This window comes from Callorhinus ursinus, unplaced genomic scaffold, assembly GCF_003265705.2.
Source record: "Callorhinus ursinus isolate GAN/ISIS: 27379988/994484 unplaced genomic scaffold, GSC_fseal_2.0 scaffold28, whole genome shotgun sequence".
Lineage (NCBI taxonomy): Eukaryota > Metazoa > Chordata > Mammalia > Carnivora > Otariidae > Callorhinus > Callorhinus ursinus.
This window is the reverse complement of record NW_027397090.1, coordinates 9,976,334-9,985,845: the sequence shown is the minus strand read 5'-3', so window position 1 is coordinate 9,985,845 and position 9,512 is coordinate 9,976,334. Positions and strand designations below refer to the sequence as shown.

The following is a 9,512-nucleotide window of genomic DNA, read 5'->3' as shown; positions in this document are numbered from 1 at the left end:
TGAGAGCTTTTCCCCTAAGGTCAGGAACGCGGCAGGGATGTCCACTCTCACCACTGCTATTCAACATAGTATTAGAAGTCCTAGCCACAGCAATCAGACAACAAAAAGAAATCAAAGGCATCCAAATCGGCAAAGAGGAAGTCAAACTCTCACTCTTTGCAGATGATATGATACTGTATGTGGAAAACCCAAAAGACTCCACCCCAAAACTGCTAGAACTCATACAGGAATTCAGTCAAATAGCAGGCTATAAAATCAATGCACAGAAATCAGTGGCATTCCTATACACCAACAACAAAACAGAAGAGAGACAAATCAAGGAGTCGATCCCATTCACAATTGCACCCAAAACCATTAGATACCTAGGAATAAATTTAACCAAAGAGGCAAAGGATCTGTACTCAGAAAACTATAAAATACTCATGAAAGAAATTGAAGAAGACACAAAGAAATGGAAAAACGTTCCATGCTCATGGATTGGCAGAATCAACATTGTGAAGATGTCAATGCTACCTAGAGCAATCTACACATTCAATGCAATCCCCATCAAAATACCATCCACTTTTTTCAAAGAAATGGAACAAATAATCCTAAAATTTGTATGGAACCAGAAGAGACCCCGAATAGCCAGAGGAATATTGAAAAAGAAAAGCAAAGCTGGCGGCATCACAATTCCGGACTTCCAGCTCTATTACAAAGCTGTCATCATCAAGACAGTATGGTACTGGCACAAAAACAGACGCATAGATCAATGGAACAGAATCGAGAGCCCAGAAATGGACCCTCAACTCTATGGTCAACTTATCTTTGACAAAGCAGGAAAGAATGTCCAGTGGAAAAAAGACAGTCTCTTCAACAAATGGTGTTGGGAAAATTGGACAGCCACATGCAGAAAAATGAAACTGGACCATTTCCTTACACCACACACAAAAATAGACTCCAAATGGTTGAAAGACCTAAACGTGAGACAGGAGTCCATCCAAATCCTAAAGGAGAACACAGGTAGCAACCTCTTCGACCTTAGCCGCAGCAGCCTCTTCCGAGAAACCTCACCAAAGGCACAGGAAGCCAGGGCAAAAATGAACTATTGGGATTTCATCAAGATAAAAAGCTTTTGCACAGCAAAAGAAACAGTCCACAAAACCAAAAGACAACCGACAGAAGGGGAGAAAATATTTGCAAATGACATATCAGATAAAGGGCTAGTATCCAAAATCTATAAAGAACTTATCAAACTCAACACCCAAAGAATAAATAATCCAATCAAGAAATGGGCAGAAGACATGAAGAAACATTTTTCCAAAGAAGACATCCAAATGGCCAACAGGCACATGAAAAAGTGCTCAACATCGCTCGGCATCAGGGAAATCCAAATCAAAACCTCCATGAGATACCACCTCACACCCGTCAGAATGGCTAAAATTAACAAGTCAGGGAACGACAGATGTTGGCGGGGATGTGGAGAAAGGGGAACCCTCCTACACTGTTGGTGGGAATGCAAGCTGGTGCAACCACTCTGGAAAACAGTATGGAGGTTCCTCAAACAGTTGAAATTAGAGCTACCATTCGATCCAGCAATTGCACTACTGGGTATTTACCCCAAAGATACAAATGTAGGGACCCGAAGGGGTACGTGTACCCCAATGTTTATAGCAGCAATGTCCACAATAGCCAAACTGCGGAAAGAGCCAAGATGTCCATTGACAGATGAATGGATAAAGAAGAAGTGGTATATATACACAATGGAATATTATGCAGCCATCAAAAGGAATGAGATCTTGCCATTTGCAACCACGTGGATGGAACTGGAGGGTGTTATGCTGAGTGAAATAAGTCAATCAGAGAAAGACATGTATCATATGACCTCACTGATATGAGGAATTCTTAATCTCAGGAACAAACTGAGGGTTGCTGGAGTGGTCGGGGGTGGGAGGGATGGGGTGGCTGGGTGATGGACTTTGGGGAAGATGTGTGCTACGGTGAGCGCTGTGAATTGTGTAAGACTGTTGAATCACAGATCTGTACTTCTGAAACAAATAACGCAACATATTTTAAGAAAAAAGAAAAAGAAGAAGATAGCAGGAGAGGAAGAATGAAGGGGAGTAAGTCAGAGGGGGAGACGAACCAGGAGAGATGATGGACTCTGAAAAACAAACTGAGGTTTCTGGAGGGGAGGAGGGTGGGGGGATGGGTTAGCCTGGTGATGGGTATTGAGGAGGGCACATTCTGCGTGGAGCACTGGGTGTTATGAACAAACAATGAATCATGGAACTCTACACCTAAACAAATTATGTAATATATGGTGATTAACATAACAATAAAAATATTTAAAAAAAAAAAAGAAAAGAAAATATGTAGTCCAACGGCACCTGGCTGGCTCAGTCAGAGGAGCATGTGATGCATGATTTCTGGGTTGTAAGTTCAAACACTATGTTGGGTGTAGAGACTACTTAAAAATAAAATCTTTTGAAATGCTTGGGTGGCACAAATGGTTAAGTGTCTAACTCTTGGTTTTGGCTCAGGTCATGGTCTCAGGGTCCTGAGATCGAGCCCTGCTTTGGGCTCTGTGCTCAGCACGGAGTCTGCTTAAGACTCTCTCCTTTGCTAAGCTAAATAAGTCAATAGAGAAAGATAATTATCATATGATCTCACTGATATGTGGAATTTAAGAAACAAAACAGAGGATCATAGGGGAAGAGAGGAAAAAATAAAACAAGACAAAATCAGAGAGGGAGACAAACCATAAGAGACACTTCATCATAGGAAACAAACTGAGGGTTGCTGTATGGGAGGAGGGTGGAGAGATGGGGTAACTGGGTGATGGACCTTAAGGGGGGCACATGATGTAATAAGCACTGGGTATTATATATTTTTTTAAAGATTTTATTTACTTGACAGAGAGTAGAGAGAGCACAAGCAGAGCAGCAGGCAGAGGGAGAGGGAGAAGCAGGCTCCCCACTGAGCAGAGAACCCAATGTGGGGCTTGATCCCAGGACCCTGGGATCATGACCTGAGCCCAAGGCAGACGTTTAACCCACTGAGCCACCCAGGCACCCCAGCACTGGGTATTATATAAGACTGATGAATCACTGACTTCTACCTCTGAAACCAGTAATACATGTTAATTAACTGAATTTAATCTAAAAAAGAAAGACTCTCCCTCTGCCCCTCCCCCCTGCATGTGCATACACGCTCACACTCAAATCTTTAAAAATAAATAAAATAAAATCTTTTAAGAAAAAAAAACAAAGTATATAGTCCAAGGAACAAAAAGGGGAAAAAAAATAGTAAAGGGTAAAGAAAGCCTAGGGACTGAAGAGACACAATCAAAAGAGTATGTGATTTTAAGAATTTCAAAAAGGAAAGAAAAAAGGGACAGAAAGTAAATATGCTTTCTGAAAAAAAAAAATTTAAGTAATAATGACTGAAAACTTCCCCAACCTGGTGAGAGAAAGGACATCCAGATCCCTGAGGTCCAAATGACCCCAAAAATGTTGAACTCAAATAGGGCTACACCAAGTCATGCTGTAATTATAAAAAGACAAAGACTAAGAAAGAACTTTGAAAGCATCAAGAGAAAAGAGAGAATTTACATATAAGGGAATACCAATAAGACCATGAGTAAACATCTCACACACAAAAAAAAGAAAGACCAACCTTAAGGCCAGAAGTGAATGGGAAAATTTATTCAAAATATTTAAAGAAAAAAATAAAAGATGAGGCGCCTGGGTGGCTCAGTCATTAAGCGTCTGCCTTCAGCTCAGGTCATGATCCCAGTGTCCTGGGATCAAGCCCCACATCGGGCTCCCTGCTCTGCGGGAAGCCTGCTTCTCCCTCTCCCTCTGCTCCTCCCCCTGCTTGTGTTCCCTCTCTCACTGTGTCTCTGTCAAATAAATAAAATCTTAAAAAAAAAAAAGAATTATATCTTCAGAAGAGCTGTCCTTCAGAAATGAAAGAGAGATATAGACTTTCCCAAATAAACAAAAGCTGAGGGATTTCATCCCAACTAGAGCTACCTTACAAAAAAAGAAAGGAAGTTCTTTGAGTGGAAGTAAAGGGACACTAATCACCATCCTAAAAACATAAGAAGGTAACATAAAACCCACTGGTAATGATAAATATATAATCCAAGTGTGATTTTGTAATATGGTAATTATGATATGTAATTCACTTACAACTCTAGTTTAAGACTTAGAAACAACTGTTGTAAAAATAACTAACTACAGGGGCACCTGGATGGCTCAGTCATTATGCATCTACCTTCGGCTCAGGTCATGATCCCAGGGTCCTGGGATCGAGACCCGCATCGGGCTCCCTGCTCAGCGGGAGGCCTGCTTCTCCCTCTCCCACTCCCCCTGCTTGTGTTCCCTCTCTTGCTGTGTCTCTGTCAAATAAATAAATAAAATCTTAAAAATAAATAAGTAAAAAATAAAAATAAAAATCCAATGACATCCTGCCTGCAAGAGACTCACTTTAGTTTTAAAGATATATATAGAGGGGCGCCTGGGTGGCTCAGTCATTAAGCGTCTGCCTTCAGCTCAGGTCTGATCCCGGAGTCCTGGGATCGAGTCCCGCATCAGGCTCCCTGCTCAGCGGGAAGTCTGCTTCTCCCTTTCCCACTCCCCCTGCTTGTGTTCCCTCTCTCACTGTGTCTCTCTCTGTCACATAAATAAATAAAATCTTTTAAAAAATAGAATAAAATAAAAAATAAAGATATATATAGAATAAGAATGAAGGGATGGAGGAGTACCTGGCTAGCTCAGTTAGTGGAACATGCAACTCCTGATCTTGGGGTTCTAAGTTCCAGCCCCACACTGGGTGTAGAAATTACTTAGCAACAAAATCTTTAAGGGGCACCTAGCTGGCTCAGTCACTAGAACATATGGCTCTTGATCTTGCAGTCTTGAGTTTGAGCCCCATGTCAGGTATAGAAATTATTTAAATAAACTTTAAAAAATAGGGGCATCTGGGTCGCTCTGTCCCTCATCAGGCTCCTTGCTCAGTGGGGAGGCTACTTCTCCCTCTGCCTGTCACTCCCCCTGCTTGTGCTCTCTCTCTCTCTGACAAATAAATCTTTAAAAAATAAATAAAATAAAATAAAATAAAAATCCTCTTTATTTTTATCTTTTAACATTTTAAATCTTATGTGTCATGGTGTGGATCTTGGTTTCATCAGGTTTAGGGCTCTCTGTACTTCCTGGACCTGGATATCTGTTTCCTTCCCCACAATGGGGAAATTTTCAGCTATTAACCCTTAAGTTTTCTGCCCCTTTTCTTTTTCTTCTCTGTCCAGTATATTGATGAAGGAAATTGAAGATGACACAAATGAAAATATACATCATTGTCCTGTAATAGAAGAATTAATAATGTTTAAATGTCCATATTACCCCAAGCAATCTACAAATTCAATGCAATCCCTATCAAAATACAAATGGCATTTTTCACAGGACCAGAATGAATAATTCTAGTCCCCAAAAGACACTGAATACCCAAAATAATCTTGAGAAAGTAGAACAAAGCTGAAGGTATCACAACCCCAGATTTCAAGATATACTGCAGTGCTATCAAAATAGTATGGTAATCATACATACGATAGTAATGAAAATAGTATGGTACTGCCACACAAAAAAGGACACCTAGATTAATGCAACAGGATAAGAAGCCCAGAAACAATCCATGCTTTTATGGTCTATTAATCCATGACAAAGGAGGCAAAAATACATAATGGGGAAAAGACAGTCTCTTCAATCAATGATGCTAGGAAAACTGGACAGCTACATGCAAAACAATGAAACTGGGCCACTTTCTGAGACCATACACACAAACTCAAAATGAACTGAAGATCTAAATGTAACACCTGAAATCCTAAACTTCCTCTAAGAAAACAAGCTCATCTTTTGTACATAAGCCTTAGCAACATTTTTCTGAATCCAGCTCCTCAGGCAAGGGAAACAAAAGCAACAATAAACAATTGGGATTACATCAAACTAAAAAGCTTTTGCACAGAAAAGAAAACCATAACAAAAAGGCAACCTGCTGAATGGGAGAAGATATTTGCAAATAAAATATCTGATAAGGGGTTATTATCAAAACTATTAAAACATTCATACAACACACCAATATAAAAATGATTTTTTTTATTGGGCAGAGAATCTGAACAGACATCTGTCCAAAGAAGACATACTGATGGCCAAGAAATACATGAAAAGATGCTCAACATTACTAATTAGGGAAATACAAATCAAAACCACAATGAGCTGTTGCCTCACACCTGTGAGAATGGCTAGCATAAGAAAAAACAAGTAGTAAGTGTGGGTGGGAATATAAGGAAATAGGTGCCTTCATGCTTTGTTGGTGGGAATGTAAATTGGTGCAGCCACTAAGCAAAACAGTATACTGTTTCCTCAAAAAATTAAACATAGAAACATGAGGGGCGCCTGGGTGGCTCAGTTGGTTAAGGGTCTGCCTTTGACTCAGGTCATGATCCCGAGGTCCTGGGATCAAGCCCCTCATATGGCTCCCTGCTCGGCAGGGAGCCTGCTTCTCCCTCTCCTTCTGCCCTCCCCAGTTTGTTTCCTATAGTTAAGAGTCTCTTATGGCTTGTCTCCCTCTCTGATTTCATCTTATTTTTCCCTCCCTTCCCCTATGATCCTGTTTTGTTTCTTAATTTCCACATATAAGTGAAATCATATGGTAATTCTTTCTCTGATTGACTTATTTTGCTTAATATAGTTCCCTCTAGTTCCACCCGTGTCATTGCAAATGTAAGATTTCTTTTTCTGATGGCTGAGCAATATTCCATTGTATATATAAAAAATATGGAACGCTTCACAAATTTGGATGTCATCCTTGCTCAGGGACCAGGCTAATCTTCTCTGTATCATTCCAATCGTAGTATATGTGCTGTCAAAGCGAGCACAAAGCAATATTTTAAATACCAAGATACGGAAGTAACCTAAGGGTCATCAATAATGAATGCAAGTGTCCCTGGCTGGCTCAGTCAGTAGAGCATGCAACTCTACCTTGGGATTGTGAGTTCAAGCCCCATGTTGAGAATAGATCCTACTTTAAAAAATTTTTTAAAAGATGAATGCATAAAGAAAATGTGGTAGGGCACCTGGGTGGCTCAGTTGGTTAAGCGACTGCCTTCGGCTCAGGTCATGATCCTGGAGTCCTGGGATCGAGTCCCACATTGGGCTCCCTGCTCAGCGAGGAGCCTGCTTCTCCCTCTAACCCTCCCACCTCTCATGTACTCTCTCTCTCTCATTCTCACTCTCTCAAAATAAAAATAAATAAATCTTTAAAAAAAAAAAGAAAATGTGGTAATAATACAATGGAACATTACTCAACCACAAAAAATAATGAAAGCTTGCCATTTGTGACAACATGGATGGATCTAGTGGGTATTATGCTAAGTGAAATAAGAGAAAAACATCTTATGATTTCACCTATATATGGAATCTAAAACAAAACAAGCAAGCAAAAAAACACCAGACAAATACAAAAAAAAACCACACAAACAGGTGATAACTAGAGGCAAGGATGGGGTGGGGGGATGGATCCAATAGGTAAAGGGTACAAACTTTATGTTAAAAAGTCACAGATGAAAATTACAGAATATAGTCAATAATATTGTAATAATTTTATATGGTGACAGATGGTTACTACACCTATCGTGGTGAGCATTGTTTAATATATAGAATTGTTAAATCCCTACGCTGTATGCCTGAAACGAACTTTGTCAACTAAAATTTTTTTAAAAGCAGTTCAAAAAGACAAATGTATAGCAATAAACACCTGCATTAAGAAACAAAGATTTCACCATCTAAATTTATACCTTAAGGACTTAGAAAAAGAACCAACTAACCCCAAAGTTGAAGAAGGAAAGAAATAATACAGATTAGAGCAGAGATAGAGAATAGGAAAATAGAAAAAAATTAACAACTAGGAGTTGGTCCTTTGAAGTGATAAAATTACACTTTTATCTAGATAAACAAGGAAAAAAGAGAACCAAAATTAACAAAACAAAATCATAAGAGAAAAAGGAAACATCCTAATTGATAAGAGAGAAATATAAATTATTATAGTCAGTTACTATGAACAACAATATACCGAACTGGAAAATCTGGAAGAAATGGAGAAATCCCTAGGAATATACAACATACCAAAAGTGAATCCAGAAGAAATAGAAAAGCTAAACAGAAAAGACAATAGTAAGGAGATTCAGTCATTAATCAAAAATCACCCAAAGAAGAACCCAGGACCAGATGGATTCACTGGTGAATTTTACCAATCATTTAAAGAGGAATAATGCCAATACTCCTCCAACACTTCCTCCCACCCAAAAAAATAAAAAATAAAAAAGGAGGGAACATTTCCAAACTTTTTTTTTTTTTTTTTTAAGATCAGCATCACTCTGATGCCAAAGCCACGAAAGCATACTACCAGGAAAGTAAACTACAGGTCAATATCCCTGATGAATAGAGGTATGAAAATTCTCAAGAAAATACTGGCAAACTGAATTAGGCAGTACATTAAAAGGTTCATTCACCATGATCAAGCGGGATTTACTTTGGAATACAAGGATGTTCAACATACACAAAAATCAATGTTATAGATCATATTAATAGAATGAAAGGGAAAAAATCATATGATCATTTAAATAGACAACTGAAAATGTGTATGACAAAATTCTATACACTTTCATGACAAAAATTCTTAAGTACAGAAGGAATGTACCTCAACATAATAAAGGCCATGTATGAAAGCTTAGAGCTAACATCATATTCAGTAATGAAAGGTTGAAAGCTATTCTTCTAAGACCAAGAACAGAGTGAAAGGTGTCCACTCTCACACCTCCTTATCAGCCTAGTACTGGAAGTCCTATCCAAAGCAATCAGGCAAGAAAAAGAAATTAAAGACATCAGAATTGAAAAGGATGAATTAAAAGCATCTATTTGCAGATAACAAAATTTCATATATAGAAAATCCTAAAGACTTTACAAAAAACTATTAGATCTAATGAATCAATTTAATAAAGTTGAATGACACAAAATTAATACACAAAAATCTGTAGCATTTCTGTGCATTAACAACAAATTAATTGAAAAAGAACATGATACCACTTACAAGAGCATCAAAAAGCATAAAATACCTAGGGATAAATTTAGCTACAAAGCTAAAATATCTCTACTCTGAAAACTACAAGAGAGCAATAAATCAAAGAACATAGAGTGAAGTGTAGGGGGCAGAGTAGGAAGATCCTTAATGCACTTCCTCCCGTGGACATGGCAGGGCTCCTACTACATACAGAGAAACACATTATCTGAGATCAACCTGAAGAATAGCAAAACAGATTTGCCACCACTAAAAATACAAGGAAAAAGCCATATTGAGTAGGACAGGTTGGGAAGAGACACATCTGGTTGGGAACCAAAAGCGCACAGCGCAAGCCACAAGCAGGAGAAATATGGTAGGTCTGGAGCTCCTCCCTGAGGAATACCCTCAGGGAC

General features: G+C 38.8%; 1 non-coding gene across 1 annotated transcript; it reads right to left on the bottom strand.

Annotated features, from left to right (window-relative positions):
* Positions 1 to 6,812: 6,812 nt before the first annotated feature.
* LOC112838707 (U6 spliceosomal RNA) lies at positions 6,813 to 6,919 on the bottom strand. Its single transcript, XR_003212038.1, has one exon. It is a non-coding gene; the product is annotated as a U6 spliceosomal RNA (small nuclear RNA).
* Positions 6,920 to 9,512: the final 2,593 nt, after the last annotated feature.